Raw genomic sequence first — 21,094 nt, 5'->3', positions numbered from 1 at the left:
GTTATGAAAATGAGTATTCCCCTGCCTGGAAAGGCAGGCTGGAGGGAAGAAAGCCTTTAAGTTTTGCAACGACCCTCACACTTTCTATGCCGCCTTCAACAATTTGAGGGTGGCCGATGGCAGCCAGAGTTGGGGGGCTCCCATAGGAAACAGGGGCTGGGGTCTACACGCGGAGGAACACAGCGCCGCAATGCGCGCAGGCGCTGCCTCTTCACCCTCTTTCACCAGGGCCCCAGCCTCCAGAGCTAGACTGGCAGCCGACCAGGCACGCACGCTACGCACAGTACGTAGTTTGGCTCGTCTCGGCTCAGAGGCCCTAGTCCGCCAGGCTCTTGCTACGCAGTTCGGGGCCTTCGCTTCGCCGCCCCTCATGCCTGGGCATGGCCCCCCATCCCACCGTACCTCCGCCTTGCTGGATTCCTAGAAGAGGAGCAACGCACCAGAATCGGGCCTGGAGGCCTCCCAGAGAAGGTAAAGGCCCGGCTGGCCCGCTCACGCCCAGGCCTAACCTCCCCTCCCCCACTCGCCTCCCTAGGCCCCCGAATCTCAGTGCTGCCCTTGACCAAACTGCCCAAACCCCCAGAAAAAGTCCTTTGGCCGTTTGCTTTGCGGTTGGAGGCCCCGATGCGCCATGCTACCCCTTTCGGCAGCGTTCCTTATACCGGAGCACGTCCTCCCCCATCGGACTAGACAAGAGTCTGCTCCCCCATCTGCCCCCCCCCCCCCGACCTTTGCACAGATTGTCTCACATATTGAAAGGGGTACCGCTTCCTCACGTTTGTCTTGGGAACCAGAGCCCCCTTCCCTGGCCAGGGGCACCATTACAACGCTCCTGCAGGCCTTTCCCGATTACGATTCCTTCCGGACCCGCCCCGAATGCTTTTTAAAATTATTTCTTTGTGTTCTTGATCGTTCGTGTATGTCATATGTGTTTTGTATCTTTTACCTCTATACCTGTCATTCCTTCCTAGCGGAGAGTAAACAGGACGAGCTCCTGGTGCCCTTTGCACCCCCTCCCCCCGCCCCGCGTCTAACACAGGGTCTGCCTGGCACGTCCCCACACCTCTTCAGCCATTTCTGTGATCAATCAGACGCCCAGAGATGAAGACAGATTGCATTAAGAGGCAGAGGATAAATAATGCCTTGTGGGAATCCACAAATGTGCAAACTAGAGCCCAGAGTTCAGGGAAAAGCAAGCAACTTGGTCTGCAGCAGGTTCTGAAGGTAAGGAACGCAGAACAAACCTAGAAAATGAAACTCGAGCCACGTGGGGGAGGGCAGTAAATGGCAGGCAGGGGAATTTGTGTATTACTCCCCAGGCAATAGGTAGTTTTCAGCAGGGGAGTGAGATGCTTCGGGAAATTATTTTATTTATGTATTATATTATTTTACATATTTTATTATTTACCTATGTGAAGGATGGATTGGAAAGGGGGAAAAAGAGGCAGGGAGAACAATCTGAAGCTATTAAAATAGGCCCGGTGTGAGGTCCGAGGACCCCAACCCCCAGAATGTTTACTTCCTGGATGTATAAGAGATGGATAGATGGATGGATGCTTAAGGTTTCATCTTCCCTGTCTTTTTTTCCTTTTCAAATTTTTTTTAAAGTTTTTTTTTGCAAGGCAGTGGGGTTAAGTGGCTTGCCCAAGGCCACATGGCTAGGTCATTATTAAGTGTCTGAGGCCGTATTTGAACCCAGGTTCTCCCGACTCCAGGGCCAGTGCTCTATCCACTGCACCACCTAGCTGCCCCCATCTGCCCTGTCTTTAAAACTTTAAAACTTAAAAAAAAAAAAGCTAGGGGCGGCTAGGTGGTGCAGTGGATAGAGCACCGGCCCTGGAGTCGGGAGAACCTGGGTTCAAATACGGCCTCAGACACTTAATAATGACCTAGCCATGTGGCCTTGGGCAAGCCACTTAACCCCACTGCCTTGCAAAAAAAAACTAAAAAAAAGAAAAAAGGTAAATAGAAAAACTTTGGCAGTGACTAAAAACAAATAACCAGTCCAAACTGAAACTTATTCTTACATTTAAATGAATTTAAATGCCTCCAGGACTCTTAACATTTTTTTCTTGGTTTGGTCCTTCCAAGGCCCCCTCAGGATTTTTGTTCAGTGATTCTCTCTAGCTTTTCCTACTCTGTTTGAAGCATAGCAGCTTTGTTTACATTTAATAATTAAGTTTATATATTTTAAAATCTTTATTTACTCAGTTTCCCACCTTTGCTGCAGTGCAAATCCTAAACGAATATTTTGAGAATTTGCAGAAGCAATTCGAATAAAAATCACGGCGGGAATAGTCTCCAAATTTAAAGGAACTAATTCTTTTTTTAAAAAAAAGATAAACCCAAAATGATTTAAATTAAGCGGCAAAGCGACTGTAAGGAAAAGGCTGACGATTTAAAAAAGCGACTCAGGAGAGGGGCGGGAGAGGCCTGAGCACTGTCTCCTAGCAACACGGTCTCCTAGCAACAAGGAAAAAAAATAAAAAAATCCGCTCCCCCCTCCCTTGTGTGACGTAACTGCTCTAGCCCGCCCCTTGTTGCACCCCTTTCGGGCCGTGTGCAAACTGCAGCGTCTCACTGTCTCCCTCCTGTGGGATCATTTCAGATTGCAGCCGTTGTCCTCCTCACTTCTTCCCCCCTCCTGTCTTCTGGCTACGAAGGTTCTCGAGCTCCGTCTATTGGCACTTTAGGATATTGCAGATGGAGGAGAAAAGGAAAAAAAAAAGCAAAACCTGTTGACATTAGAGGCGTAAATTGAATGCAGATCTATGTGATGAACATTTTTCTGAGCCAAGCACCTTGCTGGGCACCAGGGGCACAGAAACGACAAGAGCCTAGCTTCTCCTCCCAAGGCCCTTGCTTCGCAGTGGAGTTTGCAACATGCTCAGAAACACAAACTTTAGAGGAACAGAGTGCTAACAGAGGCAGGGCTGCTGAAGTTCTTGGATACAAAGTAGCCCGGGCTGAGGTCTGCAGGAACCAAGAATTCTTTTTTTGTCACAATTGATATTTGGTTTTATTTTGCTCATTCCACAAACGTTTTCAACTTTCATCCACATGACTTATGTTACATAATTTCCTTCCACGCTCCCTTTCCCCCGCCCCTCAGGTCTGGTGTACACTGTATAGATACATTTGTGTTTTCATCCATCTACAGATTACTCATTCTGGGTATCTCTGAAGGGCAGAGCGGAGCCCTCAAGGAGGATCAAGTCACAATGTTGCTGTTAATGTGTATAATGTTCTCTTGGTTCTGCATCAGTTAAGCAAGAGGTCCTTGGCTGGGGGCATTGGCCTGGGCCACTGCCTAGAAGGCAAGAGATAAGGGGCAAATTTATCAAAGACCTAGTGGACCCGTTTCTGTGAGTACCCATCATAGGGTAATGAACCTCAAAAGATAGTCTGGCACCAGATCTTTCAGGGCCTTAGATCCTGGGATAAGGACTTTGTGTTATTTCATTTTAGAGGCAATAGGGGCCCCAGATGATTTTTGATCAGACTTTCACCCGTGCCTTTCTGAAGCTGAAAGTTGGATTGAGGTGAGAAAGGAAGGAACCTAATAGGGCTTTAGCAATAGTCTAAATGAGAGTTGATTAGGGCTTAAAGTGGGGTCCTGGGAGGATCTGGGTGCCTATGTTTTTTTTTTTTTAGGATTTTGCAAGGCAAATGGGGTTAAGTGGCTTGCCCAAGGCCACACAGCTAGGCAATTATTAAATGTCTGAGGTCTGATTTGAACCCAGGTCCTCCTGACTCCAGGGCCAGTGCTTTATCCACTGCGCCACCTAGCCACCCCTGGGTGCCTGTGTTCTTAAGAGGAATTTCACAGAATTGTTTTTAGAATTGGAAGAGCCCTTAGCATCCCATGCCTTAAGAATATATCCCTTCTGCAACAACCTGGCAGATGGTCATCCTCCAAAGGAGAACTTTCTAGGTAAGAATCTACGTGACTGGGAAGATGGTAATATTCTCAATAGCTGTAGGGAGAGTTGAGGGTCCTATTTAAGGAAGGAAACATTAACTATCCACTCTGTCTCAGGCCCTGAATTAAGTGTTTTTACAACTATTTCATTTTACAAACGTTTTAACAGCTCTGTGAGGGAGGAACTTCATTACTCTCCCCATTTTATAGTTGAGAAACCTGATGATCAGCAGTTTAGTGTTTTGCCCAGGATTTATTCAGCTACTCTGAGGCCGACTTTAAAGTCAGGTCTTCCTGACTTCAGGCCCAAACATTCTACCTAGATGCCTCAGTTACCAGGAAGAAGACCACAAGCTATGGTTCAAACATGTTAGACTACAAATTTGGATAGAAGGGTTGCATTCCACCTCCACACTGTGTCTTCACTCATTCAGCTGGTTCAGGCTTCTTTCCTTTTCTCTGCACTGTTAGGATAGTCCCCTATAACTGGTCTCTCCATATCTAGTCAGTTTTGCCCCAGTGAAATTCACAGCTTCCCCCAAAGCTCAGCAACCTCAGCAGAAAGCCCTTCCTGATCCTGATAGCTGATACCCTCACCCTCAAAATGCTTTCTGTTTTATTTTTGGCTTATTTATGTGTATTCTTTTCTCTCAGTACCATGTAAGCATTTTGAAGGCAGGGAGTCTATTTGCTTTGTTTTTCCAACACCTAGAAGACATTAAATTCCTATTGAATGAATGCCTATCCAGCAGGACATGAATCCAGAAATGGTGACAGTGGAAGCAACCCAAGCCCTGCAGTAGCTCCCATAGAGTCAATAGTTTCAGGATTGAAATACCTCTAATAACCATAACTTCAAGCCTAACCTCCTCAATCCTCATCTTTCTCGACTCTTTCTGCAGCCTCAGCTACTATCCAGCACCTTTTGGATGCTCTCATCTCTCAAGGTTTATTGAACCCAAACTTCTTTCCTGACTCACAGTCTTACATCTCCAGCTGCCTGTTGGACATCTTTTTTTTTTTTGCAAGGCAAATGGGGTTAAGTGACTTGCCCAAGGCCACACAGCTAGGTAATTATTAAGTGTCTGAGACTGGATTTGAACTCAGGTATTCCTGACTTCAGGGCCATTGCTCTATCCACTGTGCCACCTAGCCGCCCCTGCCTATTGGACATCTAAAACTGCAAATCCTTTTGAACATATCCAAATTTGCACTTATTTATCTTTCCCCTCCAAATCTTTCCCTTTTGCTCACTTCTTTATTACTTTTGAAGGCATCACTATCCTCCCATGCTTGCAAGCTAGGAGTCATTCTCAGATTATGTTTTCTCATCCCTCACAGCCAATCTCTCTATGCCATGTCTCCCCTATACCTTTTCTCCTCTAACACTACTGCTACCCTAGTGTAGGTCTTTGCTTCCTCATTATTGTCATAGCTGTTTAGTTGGTTTCCCTGCTTCAAAATTCTCCCCAGTCCAGTTCATCCTCTACCTAGCTGTAAAAATCAATCTTCCTAAAGTGCTGATTTGACCACATTGCCTTTTATTCAGTAAACTCCAGTAGTTCCCTAGCCCTTTCCAAGCATCCTGCTAACTTGCCAGTATTCTTACACTGAATGTTAGAGTAAGGTGTAAGAATAGTGGGAAGTTAGGAGAATGCTTGTTTGTTGCACAAAGCATTCCCTTCTCTTGATTCCAGGCATTTTCACTGACTGTCTGGACTCCTGGATCACTCTGCTTCCCCATTCCCACCTCCTGGCTTCCCTGATTTTTTTCCAGTTCCAGTTAAAACCCCACTTTCCACAAGAAGGCTTTCCTAATCTCTAGGGCCTTCCCTTTGTTAACTGCTTATCTCTCCTTTGCCTATTGTTCCCTGCATTTAACTCTGAGCTCCCAGAGAGCAGGGAATGAGCTTTTACTTTTAGTCCTTCTTTCTCTCTAGAGTTTCATAATGAGATTAAGGCTGGACATAGAGAATTAGGAGATAATATGTCTTTTTCAGGTATGAAAATGAAACCCTTGAGAACTTATAAAAATGCCAAAGGAGGGAGAAGATGGCCCAGGAGAGGGCTGCCCTGAAGCCACTTCTAAATCTGGGCTTTTTAATTGATGTCATAGAACTTGTTGGCAGTCCCTTCTCAGAATGTATTTAAAATGAATGATAAAATACATAAGATTCCAAAGGAAATCAAATGTTTTGGAAGATTTTCTTCTTGATATTTGCAGGGATACTGTCAGGTGGTAGTAGGAAAACCACAAACTTATCAGAAAAGGTGAGGTTGAGTCATACCCCCCCCCCCCCAGCATTGAGAAGCATTCACAGATCAGGGTGAAGCCCAAGATGGCAGGAGAGGAGAAGTAACCCTGTTGGCCCAGAATGCCAATGATACAGAACCGTTTCAGGTGCTATTCCAATGAATACTTATACTCTAATCAGAATCTCTGTTCCAAAATACCAGAATGCATGCAGATTGGAAGGAGATTCACTTATGGGATGAATCCCAGGGGAAGAACTACAGTGGGAGCAAGACAAGATTGCTAAACAAACCCTCAAGAAGAAAAGGACCCAGGGAGGAGCACACACAATGACAGCTGACTCCTTTCTTCCTTTTTGTGGACTCAATCAAAGGAAAACTGGGTTTGCATATGGTATGTATTTCAGAAAAGTTGGAAAAGTTCTGGTGGTTTTACCAATGTATTTCCACCTGGTTTACAAAAATCACAGATGTTTAATTATAAAATGTGTAATGTGATTGCATTATAGATTAGAGGTGTCAAACTAGCCCTGTAAAGCTCCCCAGATTAAAAATGTAATTGGAAAATGTTTAACAAAATAAATAAAAATACAATGTCCATTTGAGTTTGACACCAGTGGTGTATATAGCACTGAATTGTTGATAGCCAGGGTTTGTAATAAAGATCTGAGAAGGAATGACTTTTTTTAAGCAAATCAATTTCTGCGATCTTTCTATTAACCACTTAAAAACTTTTATTTTCCCTTTCTTCTTAGACCATAAAACCAACTTATTATAATTTATATTCTTAATTCTTATACCTGGAGTATCTATACCTGGATTCCATTCTCCCAAATGGACTATAGAGTGAGAGTTGCTTTGAGGCAGCAGTCAGTTCTAAACATAAAGATTCAAAAATAAAAAAGCATTACTCAGAAGAAATACAAAAGGATTTTCCCAACCTTTCCCTTTGCAAAGATAATTTTTTCCACAGGTATTGGATAGTGTAAAATTTTTCAGACTTTGATATACTGATCAGTTATATGTTTTTTATCTTTTTCTTTTATCTTTAAGGAATACTTTTACATGGAATGACTCTCTGGGAAAAGAAGAGGGAGGAACACTGAAGGAACCATGGTAATGTAAAAAAAAAAATACACCATGAAATAACATTTTTTTCAGCAAGTTTCTCTGATCAAGACCTCATTTCTCAATTACATACTGAGTTTATAACCGAAACAAATTTATAAAAAGAAGAGCCTTTCCATATTGATAAATGATCAGAGCATATGAATAGGCATTTTTTTCAGAAGAAAAAAAAATCAAAGCTATCTATTAGCATTTGAAAAAAATGCTCTAAATAAGTATTGATTAGAGAAATGTAAATTAATCCAACTCTGAGGTATCATCTCACACCTATCAGAAATGACATATGCTAGAGAGGATGAAGGGAAAATAGAGACACTAAACTTGGTGGAGTAATGAACTAGTCGAACCATTCAGGAGAGCAATTTGGAACTAGTCCCATGAGCTAGCAATACCTCTACTAGATCTGGATCCCAAAGAGAACAAAGATAAAGGGCCTATTTGAACAAAAACATGTATAGCTGCTTTTTTTTGGGTTGGCAAAGAGTTGGAAATCAAGAAGTCCATCAGTTGGGGTATGGCTGAACAGGTTCTGGAATCAGATTGTGATGAAATATTATTGTGTTATAAGAAATGATGAGTAGGATGGTTTCAGAAAACATGGTAAGACATATGAACTGATACAAAATGGAGTGAAGAGAACCAAGAGCTTACTGTAACAGCAATGTTGTAATGATGATTGACTATGAAAGACTTGCCATTCTAATCAGTACTAAGATCCCAGACAGTTCCAAAGGGCTCATAAGGAAAAAATACTAGGGGTGGCTAGGTGGCATAGTGGCTAAAGCACTGGCCTTTGGAGTCAGGAGTACCTGGGTTCAAATCAGGTCTCAGATACTTAATAATTACCTAGTTGTGTGGCCTTGGGCAAGCCACTGAACCCCATTTGCCTTGCAAAAACCTGAAAAAAAGAAACAAAAAGAAAAAATACTAGTCAACTCCAGAGAGAACTGATGAATTCTGAATTCACATTGAAGTATAGTTTTCTCACTTAATTTTTTCTCACTTATTTTTTCAATATGGATATTAAGGAAATGTTTTGTGTGATTTCACATGTAATTGATATTATATTTCCTTTTCAGAGGGTAGGGAATGGGATGGGAGGGAGGGAATTAGGAACTCAAAATTGTAAAAGAATTATAAAAATAATAAAAATTTAAAAATATAGCAACAAAAATTTATCTTCAAAAACATTCAAGATGTGAATATCACATGTCAGAATACAAAATTCTTTATATATGTATGTAGATAGAACTAGGTATAATTGTGACTCTTTTCCTGCAGTCTCATAGTACAAATGCCATTATTATTATTATGTGAAACTCATATCCAAGTATATATAAAAACTGATAATGGTTCCTGGTTTTAAAAATGGGTAGGATGGATAAGTGACCTCCCTAAAGAAAAATGAACCCTGGATATCTGTAGTGACCTCAGGTTCCCCTAAGAAAAAGAGCTAGTGCCTTTAAATTTGGGGTCTTGGAAGGTATTGGTTCTTACTTTTTTTGCAAGTCCTTTTTTTGAAGGGTCATATGCCATTGAGAGCTTTTAATCTTTGCTTTCTTCACTGGACAAATTTAATTTCAAAACTTGTCTCAACAACTGCCTCATTTAATGAGGTACTTTACAATACAGATTGAAAGTATATTTGTTTCATAAATTAACTGTTGATATAACAAAACAGATCTTTTTTCTTTTGTGCTGATGATAAAATGACTCTTGACTAAAGAAAGGAAATGGCTTTTCTTCCTTTCACATACTACTAAAAATAACTTACAGAAACTTAATAGGTTTACATTTTCCACATTTTATTTTTAAAGGAACTTCTGGAATTCAGTTTTTCAAAGTGGAAATTTTTGTCAAAATATTAAAAATGAAGATCATGGGCCCTCTCAAATGTCTTTATGGATCCAGTGATCTAAAATGTTAGGTTAAGAAACCCTAGTCTCAGTTCCTTCCTTTTTGTTTTTTAGGTTTTTGCAAGGCAATGGAATTAAGTGGCTTGCCGAAGGCCACACAGCTAGCTAATTATGAAGTGTCTGAGGTCGGATTTGAACTCAGGTCCTCCTGACTCCAGGGCTGGTGCTCTATCCACTGTGCCACCTAGCCACCCCTCAGGTCCTTACTCTTCAGAAAATTACCATCTTCCCTTCTCTGTTAGCCATTTTTTTAAAAAAAGTAAATATTAAAAGGAACATTCATTTTGAAGATGACTGTAACAAATGACCTTTTCTAAGAACTCTTGGTCTAAAGGACCCCATAACTTTTCCCATCAATTCGTCGTTAGGATTTTTTTGTCCAATCATTCCTCTCTTTTCTTCCAGTGATTATGAAGGGTTCCTCCCCCCTTTCGCTCCCCATTTATGGAAGCTGAAGGTGAACAAATATCTAATTGTGGTTGGCAGCACTTCAAGTCCCTGCTGAAGAGAAAATCCAGGGACTGGACTTGTGACTTCAGTGATGGGGGAAAACTTCTGCCGGGGCAGATCGGTATCTTCTTGTCGGGGGCTAGGAATCAGGGGAACACGAGCTTGCTTTTTTTTTTTTTGCAAGGCAATGAGGTTAAGTGACTTGCCCAAGGCCACACAGCTAGGTCATTATGAAGTGTCTGAGGCCGAACTGGAACCCAGGTCCTCCTGACTCCAGGGCCGGTGCTCTATCCACTGCGCTACCTAGCCGCCCCACGAGCTTGCTTTTAAAACCATCTTGACATCTCTTTCCCGATACAACTGGCTTCCTTGGTGACCCCGTGCACGGTCTTTAAAAACCTGGTTCGGAGAAAGGAATGTCGAGGTTTCGCCAGCCTGCCAGACCCCGAAAACAGCTGGGAACCCGTGGAGCACTAGAAGGCTTAAATGACCTCGCAAGGATCCCCGGCCATTACGGGGCGAGGAAAGGGAGGCCTCCGTGGTCCCGAGCCCTGCCCCGTCCCTGCTGGGCCCCGCTGACCCCAGGGGGAGGGCCAAGGCCAAAAGAAGCTCGAGTGTCTTTAAGGCTCCGGGATAGGGCCGAGCGCACCCCCTCCCTTGTGCCCCGGATCGATGCTCTGCCCGCCCCCAACTCTGAAAATCACGAAGTTGGGGGCTTCCGGGACAGAATGCCAGCCAGCACCCCCGGGGCGGCGAGAGAAAAGGGCAAAAAGCCCGCGCCTCTCCCCGCCCCCTTCATCAGGCCCGCGGCGAAGGGTGAGCCGTCGCGCCGCTGACGTCGCGGGCGCGCTGCTGACGTCACCCGCGCGCCGGCCTCCCTTGCTGTTTACTTTTTGCGAGCCCCAGGCCCTTCTGCAAGTTTCTTATTCCGTCCTCTCTGTGTTGTAAGGCCATAAAAGCGCTCCGGTAACTATAGGGGGGACCGCAACGAAAGCCTCCATCCGGGTTTGTGTGTGGGGGTGTTTGCTACATCACCGGCATGTGCAGTACAATTCACCGAGGAAAACCTGCTGTGTCTCTTAAGCCCCCCGGCTGCAAGCACAGCACACTGGGCATCTGGGCTGGGCCTTTTATACAGCTAAGAGCGTTCCCAAGTGGGGAGCGACGGGAGCAGAGGAGAAAGCAGGAGACGCTTTCAGCTGGCAAGCTTCAGGGCAGGTGCAGTCTCGTAGCTCACCCTCTCCCATCTGCCAGCTTGAGGGCTCTGTCCAGGAGGGTCACCCAAGGCTGGAGAAGGAGACTGACATCGTCCACCTGTATTCTAGATTCATGAGTTTTCAGAAGTGGGCACAGACGTATAAATAGAGCATTTAGAAGACAATGGCAGTAGTTCAGAAGGTGTCTTGTGACGAGTTTGGCTAGTTACCTACTTACTGGTTTACTTTAGTGTAAATCTGACCTTTGCCAACCCTGCTTGTCTCCGCCTGGTTGCACTTAGACTCTCCAGAACTATCTGATTAGCTTCTCCCCACCCCAGCTCCTCTTCAGCTACCTTTCATATGCTATCTTCCCGCCATTACACCGTAAGCACCTTGCAGGCAGGGTCGTTTCGTTTACTTTTGTATTTCTGAACACTTGGCACAGTGCCAGGAACGTAGAGCTAGTCAGTTTTTTTTTGTCTTGCTTTTTCTGGAGGTTACTTGGAAAGTGCAGATCCAGGGAGAGAAGGAAGCCATCACAATGGCTTTAATTTCTAGGGGAGTCTGATAGTTTGGTTTTTCTCCCACCCTCTCAGCTGTGAATCTTAACTTATATTTCACTGAAAAAAAAACTGAATCCATTTGCTTCTTCCTATGCTTTCATCCTACATCAGTCAGGTGCCTTTGATTATTATCTACCCCTTCACCACAGTCTCAAATGATGATGTGGTCTTTCTTGCCAAGGCAAACCCTTCTACATTCATAAGCGATCCCATTCCATCCTGTCTTCTCTAGCAGGGTACCACTCTTTCCCTCACTCTCTTCATAATCTTTAATCCCTCCCTGTCTACCAACTACTTTTTTGCCGTCCACATCTCAGCCATCCTCAAAAAACCCTTTATTTGATAGGTCTGCCCTCACTAGTCAGCTTGCTTCCTTTTTATAACTAAACCTATTGAGAAGGCAGTCTATCATCATTACTTCCATTTTCTTTCCTTTTACTCTCAACTCTGCAGTCTGGTTTCTAACCTCATCAACTGAAACTCCTCTCTTTAAAGTTACCAAAGATCTCTTAATAAATCTGATAACTGAATGACAAAGCTTATAGAGCACTGGGCCTGAACTCAGTAAGAGCTGAAACTAAATCTGGCCTCAGACACAATACTAACTGTTTGACCTTGGGCAAGTCACTTAACTTCTGTTTGTATCAGTTTCTCTACTATAAATGGAGATAACATGTAACCCATAGGATTATTCTGAGGATTAAGTGAAATAATATTTGTAAAACACTTAGCATAATTTCTGCTACATAATATTAGGCACTGTTTAAATGCTTATTTTGACCCTCCCCTCTTGCCTTTAGTTCCTTAATAACTAATAGCTAAATCTGATGGTCTTCATCACTTTTTTCTCATTCATACCTTCTTTTCTTGCTAGTTTTTTGTGATATTTCTCTCTCTCTCTCCTGATTCTCATCCTATTTGTCTCTTTAGTTTCCTTTGCCCTATCATCATTCAGGTTGCATTGGCTAACTGTGGGTGTTCCTCAGGATTCTGTCCTGGGCCCTCTTTTCTCCTATTCAATTTCACTTGTCAATCTCTTTAATTCCTATGGATTCAATTATTCTCTCTATGCTGGTGATTTTCAGGTGTATTTATCTAGCCCTAATCTCTCACCTGTCCTTCATTCTTGCTTCTTTAACTACCCATTCGACATCTCCAACTGGATATTACATAAACAAATATCTTCAACTCATGTCCAAAACTGTGATCATCGTTTTTCCTCTATTTCAATACTTCTCCCCTTCCTAATTTCCCTATTACTGTGGAGTGTACCATCTTCCTCCAGGCACCCAGATTTACAATCTTCTCACACCACATCTGACCTTCCATTTCTACCTTCATAACATCTCAGATGCTCTCTTTTTTCTGATACTGCCACTACCCTGGTACAATTCCTCATTTACTCATACCTGGACAATTTCAATAGCTTGCTGTTTGATTTATTTACCTCAAGTCTCTTCCCATTCCAGTCCTTCCTCTACCTCACTGTTAAAGTGATTTTCTTGAGTTCAGATCTGACCTTATTCAGTAAATTCCACTGCTTCCCATATACCTTCAAGATCAAATCTAAAAATCATTGGTTTGTTTGTTTTTGTTTTTTAGGGTTTTTTTTTTGCAAGGCAAACAGGGTTAAGTGGTTTGTCCAAGGCCACACAGATAGGTAATTATTAAGTGTCTGAGACCGGATTTGAACCCAGGTACTACTGACTTCAGGGCTAGTGCTTTATCCACTATGCCACCTAGCTGCCCTGGGTTTTTTTTTTAATAAACTAATTATTTTATTGATTTCTTGAAATCAAATACTGCCAACTTGCATTACTTCCATGAATGCACCATTAAAAATAAAGGAATACTTCCTTTAACATTTTAATGCTGCAAACAAAAAGGCAAAACTTTATATGTACCCTGATTAACTATATTAACTGATAATTAAATAAGAAAACAGAATTGATAATCTGGTTCCTTCCTTCTTAAAGTGGAAACTTGAACATTTCTGCTGATTTTATCCTGTTAGGAGTAGTACAAGAAACTATACTCATATGCTAATCTTGGAAGGCATGCAATATTGGTATGCCTGATTTAAATGAATAAATTGTGCATAATAAAATGCATGTATACAGTACCTCATTCAAGTTCAGCCTTGGGCTCCTGTATTAATTAGATTTTGTATTATTATTCTTTATGGCATTACAAATTAATTAAATAACCTAATTCTGAAGTTAAGAAAAAGAAAATAATTGCTGCTTGATAAAATTATTGCAGGTTACTATTTGGTTTGAATCAAGAGAAACAGACCTTCCGGGTCCATAGCATTCATCACCTCCAACAGCCTCAGCTTCGGTCAATTAAAATCACAATACTGTATGTTTCAGTGATTGCTCTCTAAGCCACCACCATGCCTCTGCTTCAACAATATTCATCAGGTGATGCTCCACCAACACCATTCCTAGCTTCCTGGTTTTCCCTTTTTCTTGGATTAATTATATAACTTCTTCTCTTTCACTACTTCTTAATCCCATCTGATCTTCCATTTAACTATTTATAAATTCGTTCAGAATGTCCTTGGGAACCTCCAGAAGAGGAAGTTCTGGGGATAGCGAGGCCAAGGGGGAAAGGTCAGAGAAGAGAATGCCCCTGATTTTCCCTTATTTGCCTCAAACTTCTGTCAGGTTGAGGAGGTTGTAGCAGTTTTTGAAGGTGGCAGCAAGCTCCATCATTCATACTTTTCTTGAAAGTCAGTTTCTTTGTCAAGTTGCTTTTCTAGTGGAGCTTTTGGGAGTTTTGTCTTTTCAGTGTTGACTTGCTTAAATTTTCTCTCAACCTTTCAGTGTCAGCCATAAGAGACTCTGTTGCTTCAGATCAGTAATCTTGATCACCTGCTTTCCTATTATTGTTTTGTCTTTTGGGACTTGTGCTACCAGGAAATGACTTTGTTGGTTCTTTCATCTTCTGAAGGAAAAAGTAAAGTGTCTAAGTCCTCAAAGAAAGCTGGCATTTCTGGCAAGGGCTTCTTGGAAACAACCAAACTTCTATGACTACAGGCACACTTCGGCTATCAGACCCATGTTCTGAAGATGGTTTGCATAGTGTCAGTAGGTGAGGAGGCTTCTGCTGGGCTTTCCCCCTTTCTTTCTGCTTTGCCATTATCTGCCTCACCTAAATAAGTTTCATATGGCTATCCTTTTGTAATTCCAGTGATAATAGGGCTCAATCAGATTATATCAGCATCAGAAAGATAATGTGGCTGCCTTTTTGTGACAGTAAGTAGCCTCTTCATATTTCCCGATACTAATAATTGATAGGCTTTTCTGCTCTGCTCAACAGCCAGTTTTAGGGGGTTTGTCTTATCACTTCCATAGACTCCACAATGGGAGATGGTAACACCACCACATGGAAGGTAGAAGAAAGTGTTGGATGGGCTGTCTGGGTGCCTCCTTACTTCCACATAGCCCAAAAGCCAGCTCCTTGTTGCTGCAGGACTCACATTCACTGCTTCTTCCTCTTAAGTTGCTGCTACTGGAATCTTTCTGTCTTTTAAAACTTTTTATAACCTTGTCCCTTCCTGTCTCTCCAGTCTTATTCCTTCTGCATTCTTTGCAATCCAGTGACATTGGCTTCTTTGCTTTTTCTTTAATGAGAATTTCCATTCTCTAAGTCCGAATTTCCATTCTCTAAGTCCAAGTACTTCTTCTGACTTTCCTAGGCCTAGAACTCTTCCCCTCCACCCCCCACCCCCATGGTTTCCTTGAAGTCCCAGCTAAAGTGGAACTTTCTGCAAAAAGCTTTTCCCAGTTCTCTCTTACTGCTTGTGCTTCCTTTTATTTCATATCTTCAGTTCAGTCTCTTTCTAACTAGTTTGTACATTGTTGTTTGCATGTTGTCTGCTCTTCAGAATAGGGATTGCTCTTTGTATTTCGTTTCCCTGGGCTTAGCACAGTGATGAGCATGTGTTAGGTACTCCCTGTTTGTCCTTGGGCTCATGTTTGTATTTTGCATCTTAGAAGTGTTCTGGAGTTTGGTGAAATAAAGTCTGTTCTATGCCTAGTGACCATATTTATACTGAACTGACTAGATATATGTTGAGGCAAAGGGTGAACAGGTATAGAGTTCGAAGGGACCAATGAAGTCATCTGGGCCAACCTTGAGTTATAGATGAGGAAAAGGGAAAAGCCCAAGGAAGGCTTAAGGAAGGTGGCCAAGGTCACATCGGTCATAAGTGCCAGAGGGTCCTCTGACTCCAGGACTTTCAAAACTTTACCCCAATCCCCCCCCACCACCACCACCAACTTTCCCTAATGGAGAATGAAAAACAACCCTGTTACAAACATGTATAGTTAAGCAAAACAGATTTCTGCATTTGCCATGTCCAAAAGAAAAGAAAAATATATGTTGAGTAAAACATATTTCTGTACCAGAGAAAGAAAGGGAGAGAGTGTTTTGTGTTTGTGTGAGTGTGTGTGTGTCTAAGTAAAACTTAAATTAGTTCATATAAAATAAGGTTCAAGGATCAGTGACTCCTCTCCCACCCCCTCCACCTTGTTTATATATAGATATCTCTTTGCATACCCTGATTGTATGACATCATTTTCTCTAACCTTCCTTTTCCTTCCCCTCTCCCCCCATGGTTTATGCCTCTTCCTCTGAATTTTCATTCTTTTGATATTATTAAGACTTGGGGAACTAGAATAGAAATTTATATGATAACTTTTTTATATATCTAAAAGGAATAGCAAGTTGTATATAATCCATTTGCAGTTTCATGTGTAGGCATCTTTTTTTATTATATACTATGTTATGGAAATGCTTGTTTTATTCCATGAATTAAAAATGAATAAATTTATTTTTTAAAAAAAGATATAACAAAACTATTTCAGGCCTTCTCTCTAAGACTTCCTCTGTGACTCCTGATGAGGCTAGGTCTCAGAGGTCCCCATATTTGAATGGATGTAGAATATCCCTGTTCATTCATATTTCACTTTTTAAGTTTCTCTTAACACCTATGTTTGAATTTCAAAGTTCTGCAAGCTCTGGTCCTTTTATTAGGAATGCATGGGAGTCCTCTGTTTCAATAGAGTTTCATTTCCCCCACCATGGAATTATCTCCGTTTTTTTGGCTATATTACTCTTGGCTTTAAGCTTATATCTTTGCCTTCTGGAAGATTGCTTTCCAAGTTCTCCTTCTTCCTAGTGGTGAATGCTGAATCATATGAGATTCCGTCTAAAGCTTCTTGGTACTTGGATTCTTAATTTCCAACTGTTTGCAATATTTTTTCTTAGACTTGGAGGCTCATGACCATAGCTATGACCTGGTTATGATGTTCCTAAAAGTTTTCTTTTAGAGTTTTTTCTTTCTTTTTTTTAATTGACATTTTATTATTCCAATTATATGTTATGAAAGTTTTTCAACATTTATCTACTTGCATATTTCTAAGTTATACAGTTTTCTTCCACCCTCCTTTCCCACTTCACTCCTCTCAGCAGTGAACAATCTAGTGAATGTTGTATATGTACATCTGTATTTAACATGTTTACATGGTTGTCATTTTCTATTTGAGGAATTAGGACTAAGGGAAAAGAAAGAAAACCATGGAATAGGAAGGAAAAGCGTAAGAAAAATTTTTAAAAAGTGAACATAGTGTTCATTTAGATTCTGTGGGGTTCCCCCCCCATTTGGATGTGGATGGTGTTGTCCATCACAGGTCTCCCAAGATTGCCCTAGCTCTCTGAACTGGTGAGAGGAGCTGCCTCCATCATAGCTGATGAACTCACAAAGTTGATGTTAATGTGTTCAATGTTCTCTTGGTTCTGCTAGGGGTTTATTTCAGGAGGGGTTCCCCCCCCCCTTATTTTGACTTTGTTCTCTGGCTCCAAGACAGCTAGGCAGTTTAAAGATCGTTTGAAACAAGATTTCTAGGCTCTTGTTTTGGTTGTGGTGATTAGATCATCCAATAAGTCAAATTTTTTTCTCAATTTGTTTTCCAGGTTAAATGTTTTTGCTTTAAGATACCTTATACTTGTCATCTTTTTCAGTTTTTGACATTGTTTTTATATTTCTGTTGCCTCATGGCATTATTGGCTTCTGTTTGGTTCATTCTGATGTAAAGGAACTCTTTTGTTCCAAGCTATTAATTACTTTTTTCCAATTCTTTCATTAAATGCTCTCATTTTATTTATTAAAAACAGTTTTTTAAACTCTTCTTTCTTCTCTTCCAGGAATTCTAGTTAAATTTTTGCCCAAGCTGTGGTTTTACTCAAGGCTTTGCTTCTAGATGTTTTGGAATCACTCTCTTCTGCATTTGGGTCTTGATCATCCCAGTAATGATAATGGTCCTGTATGTTGGGATCCTTTTTTGGTTGTTTATTCTTCCCTTCCTACTTTCTGAATTTGTCTTGGGCCTGTGATTGCTCCTTATCCTGGATCACCACCCTAGGGGGTCGATCCCTTTCTCAGTTTGCCCTGAATCTGGGAACCAGACCAGAACCTGGGAGCCAGACACACAAGTGGGGGGACAAAGCTACCAGATGACATCTGTTCCCATGCCCTGCTCATGTGCCCCAATATGGGTCTCCTTCCCAGCAGCTTTTGGGGTTGGAGTGTTTCACACCATACTCCTGGCCAGACTCTGGCCTCCATGACCAAGGACTCCCTTTCCTGAAAAATAACTTACTCTGACTTTTTCCTGTATTTTCCCATCAGGCTTCAGTCTGGTACATTTTATAGATCTGTTAGGAGGAATTTGGAGGGCATCACTTGCTGTTCTTCTTCCTATTATTCTGCCATCTTGCCTTTACCTCCCCCCAGTACTCTCTCAGTAGTGCCAAGGAGACTGGTTCAGGAATCGAAAACAAAAGTAATAACAATGAAATTGATGACTTTCTGAAAGTCAAGAAAACTCATTTAGGAAAAGGCAGCATGATTTAGGGCCTGTTCCGCCTACCCAAGGGCCTCTTCTTTTCTTTCTCGATATTCATTCTCATGATGACCAATTCAACTCCTAGGACTTCAGGCATCTTTTCTTCTGGAATGTGAACCTTGTTCACCTCTGCTTTTCAGATTCCTTCTAGTCCTTTGAACTTTGCTATGTAATCTTCCCTGATGCCTCCCAGCAAAATGTAATCTTCCCTGATGCCTCCCAGCAAAAAGTGTTCTTCCCCTGCTCAGTTTTTCCCAGAGCACTAAGACAGTTTCTTTCTCCTTTATCTCAAATAGTTGTCTACCTTTTTTTTTATTACAGTTCTCTGTGTGAGCATCATACCTCTGCTCCCAATAGAATGTGCATGGACTGTGTAATGTTTCATCTTTGCATCCCTCTAAAAGGGCCTGGCACATTTCAGGCTATTACTAAATGTTTATTTGATTGGATTTAATTGGTCTAAAATTTAGCAAATAAACTTAGGTTTAATATTCTTTTTAGGATCAATGTCTTAAAAAAATCACTAAATAGTTTTCTTTGTCATTTTAAAGCTTAAAGGAAACAAGTTAAGAACTAGACAGATGATTAAATAATCTTTCATAAGGAGGTGGAAAGGGGTCCCAACAAGGAGGATGATAATTTTATGATAGACTTCTTCTCTTTTTGCAAGAAACTGAGGCCCCCCCAGGAGGGGATGTAGCATCCAAGGTCACACATAGAAACATTGAGCTAGAGCTGGAAGAAACCTTAAAGAGCATCTAGTTCATCTTTTTCATTTGTCAGATGAGGAAATTGAGATCTAGACAGGTTTAAGTGAATTGCTTGTGGACACAAGGTAATTAGTGCCAGAAGTGGGATTTGAATCCAGGTCTTTTGAATCTAAAGTCAATGCCCTTTCTGTGGTACCATGCTACTCCCCAAATATCTTGTCTAAGGAAATAAAATATCAATCTATTTCTGTAATCCCAATCCCTTCACAGAGCTCCGGACTGATATCCATGTCCCATAGGCATCTCAAAGTCAATAGATCCAAATGAGAATTCCTTATGTCCTAGCCCACCAACACTATCAATATTTCTGAAATTGTTAATTTCTCTAAAGAATGTTTTGTAGTTGTAGTCAGCTTGTTCCTGTGGAGGTAGATAAGAGTGTTTTGGACATTGTGTACTTAATCAAGTTAACTAGGTGGGGCAGTGGAGAGGGTAATGGGTCCAGAGTCAGGAAGACCTGAGTTCAAATCCAGAATCAGACATGGACCACTTGTGTGACCCTGGGCAAGTCACCTGATCTCTGCCTTGGATTCCTCATCTATAAAATGGGATCTTTCTAGCATGTACATTACAAGGTGATTGTGAGGTTCAATTGAAATCATAATTGTAAATTGTTTAGCACAGCATGTTCCTCCTTTCCTTAACCTTCTTTTGAATGGAATTTCATTTTCTAACTCTTGTTGCTGGGGTTTTTGGTTGGTAATTTAAAGAAATGTTGATGATTAACGTGGATTTATTTTATATCTTCCAGTTTTGCTGTAGGTACTAATTATTTCCATTTGTTTTAGTTCACTCTCTAGGGCTCTCTAAATAAACCATCTTATCTGCACAAAGCCGTGGTTTTATTTCCTTTTTGCTTGTGCTTATTCCTTCAATTTCTTTTTCTTGTTTTATTGCTACCTTTGAATTTCTAGTGCTACATCAAATAGTAATGGTGATAATAGACATCCTTCTGTTATTTACCCCTGATTTTATTGTCAAGGCCTCCGATTTATCCTCATTACAGATGATGCTGCCTCTTGGATTTAAATAGATACAGTTTAAAGTAAGGCCCTGTATTTATATGCCTTGGAGTGTTTTTTTTTTTATCAGAACTAGATATTGTAATTTGTCAAAAGTCTTTTTCTGTATGTAATTTTCATTTCATTCTTGTTACATTATTTATGTTGATAGTTTTCCTGATGTTGAACTAATTCTGTTACTGTTATAAATCCCACTTGGTCATAGTATTGTTGCTATAGCCTCTTTGCTATTAATACTTTGACATTTTTTTGTATTGATACTCTTTAAGGATATGGGCTTATAGTTTTCTCTTTTTTGTTTTTCCTTGGGTTTAGCAATCAAGACCATATATGTATCATAGAAGGAATTTGGTAAGATCTCTTTTTTTAATTTTTGTCAGCAGTTTGTATAATATTGCAATTAATTGGTATTTGATTACTTTATAGCATTCATTTTTTTAATTTTTAAAATTTTTTTTACTTTTTAAAATTTACTTTTTTCCTATTATGAGTAAAGATAGTTTTCAGCATTGATTTTTTTTATGAATTCCACATTTTTCCCTCCCTCTTTCCCTTTCCTCCCCCTCCTCTTGACATTGAGTAATTATTGAGACAATTATATTAAGCATATTTCCACGTTAGTCATGTTATGAAAGAAGAATCAGAGTAAAAGGCAAAAAAAAAACATGAGAAGAAAAAAAAACCAAAAAACAAATTTTAAAAAATGAAAACAGTCTGCTTCGGTCTGCATTCAAACTCCATAGTTCTTTCTCTGGATGTGGCTGGTATTTTCCATCACAAGTCTTTTAGAATTATCTTTGATCATGTACTGCTGAGAACAGGTAAGTCTATTATAATTGATCACAGTGTGATAGTATTCATTTGTAAATCCATCTTGTCTTGAGATTTTTTTTTCTTTGGGAGTTCAATTATGTCTTATTCTATTGATTTTTTCTGAGATTGGGTCATTTAAGTTTT

General features: G+C 40.9%; 1 protein-coding gene and 1 long non-coding RNA gene across 25 annotated transcripts in view; both read left to right on the top strand.

The window, feature by feature from the left end:
* The first annotated feature begins 302 nt into the window (after window positions 1–302).
* LOC141498197 (uncharacterized) lies at window positions 303–10,467 on the top strand. Of its 4 annotated transcripts, none has more exons than XR_012471586.1 (6): window positions 303–471; window positions 972–1,224; window positions 2,609–3,934; window positions 4,825–6,569; window positions 7,229–7,291; window positions 9,625–10,467. It is a non-coding gene; the product is annotated as an uncharacterized LOC141498197 (long non-coding RNA). The 4 variants fall into 4 exon arrangements; XR_012471585.1 differs by having other exon boundaries at window positions 2,609–4,992; window positions 6,380–6,569; XR_012471584.1 differs by having other exon boundaries at window positions 3,161–6,569.
* Window positions 10,468–10,516: 49 nt separating this feature from the next.
* FRMD7 (FERM domain containing 7) overlaps window positions 10,517–21,094 on the top strand; it is a 63,674-nt gene continuing 53,096 nt past the window's right edge. For 19 of the 21 annotated variants that reach the window (XM_074201186.1, XM_074201181.1, XM_074201187.1 and 16 more), the window contains exon 1: window positions 10,517–20,488. The gene's annotated coding sequence lies outside the window, so the exon portion shown is untranslated. The remainder of the gene's footprint in view (window positions 20,489–21,094) is intronic. The other 2 variants (XM_074201191.1, XM_074201190.1) reach the window with 2 other exon arrangements.

Source organism: Macrotis lagotis, chromosome X, assembly GCF_037893015.1.
Source record: "Macrotis lagotis isolate mMagLag1 chromosome X, bilby.v1.9.chrom.fasta, whole genome shotgun sequence".
Lineage (NCBI taxonomy): Eukaryota > Metazoa > Chordata > Mammalia > Peramelemorphia > Peramelidae > Macrotis > Macrotis lagotis.
This window is presented reverse-complemented; position numbering and strand designations above follow the sequence as displayed.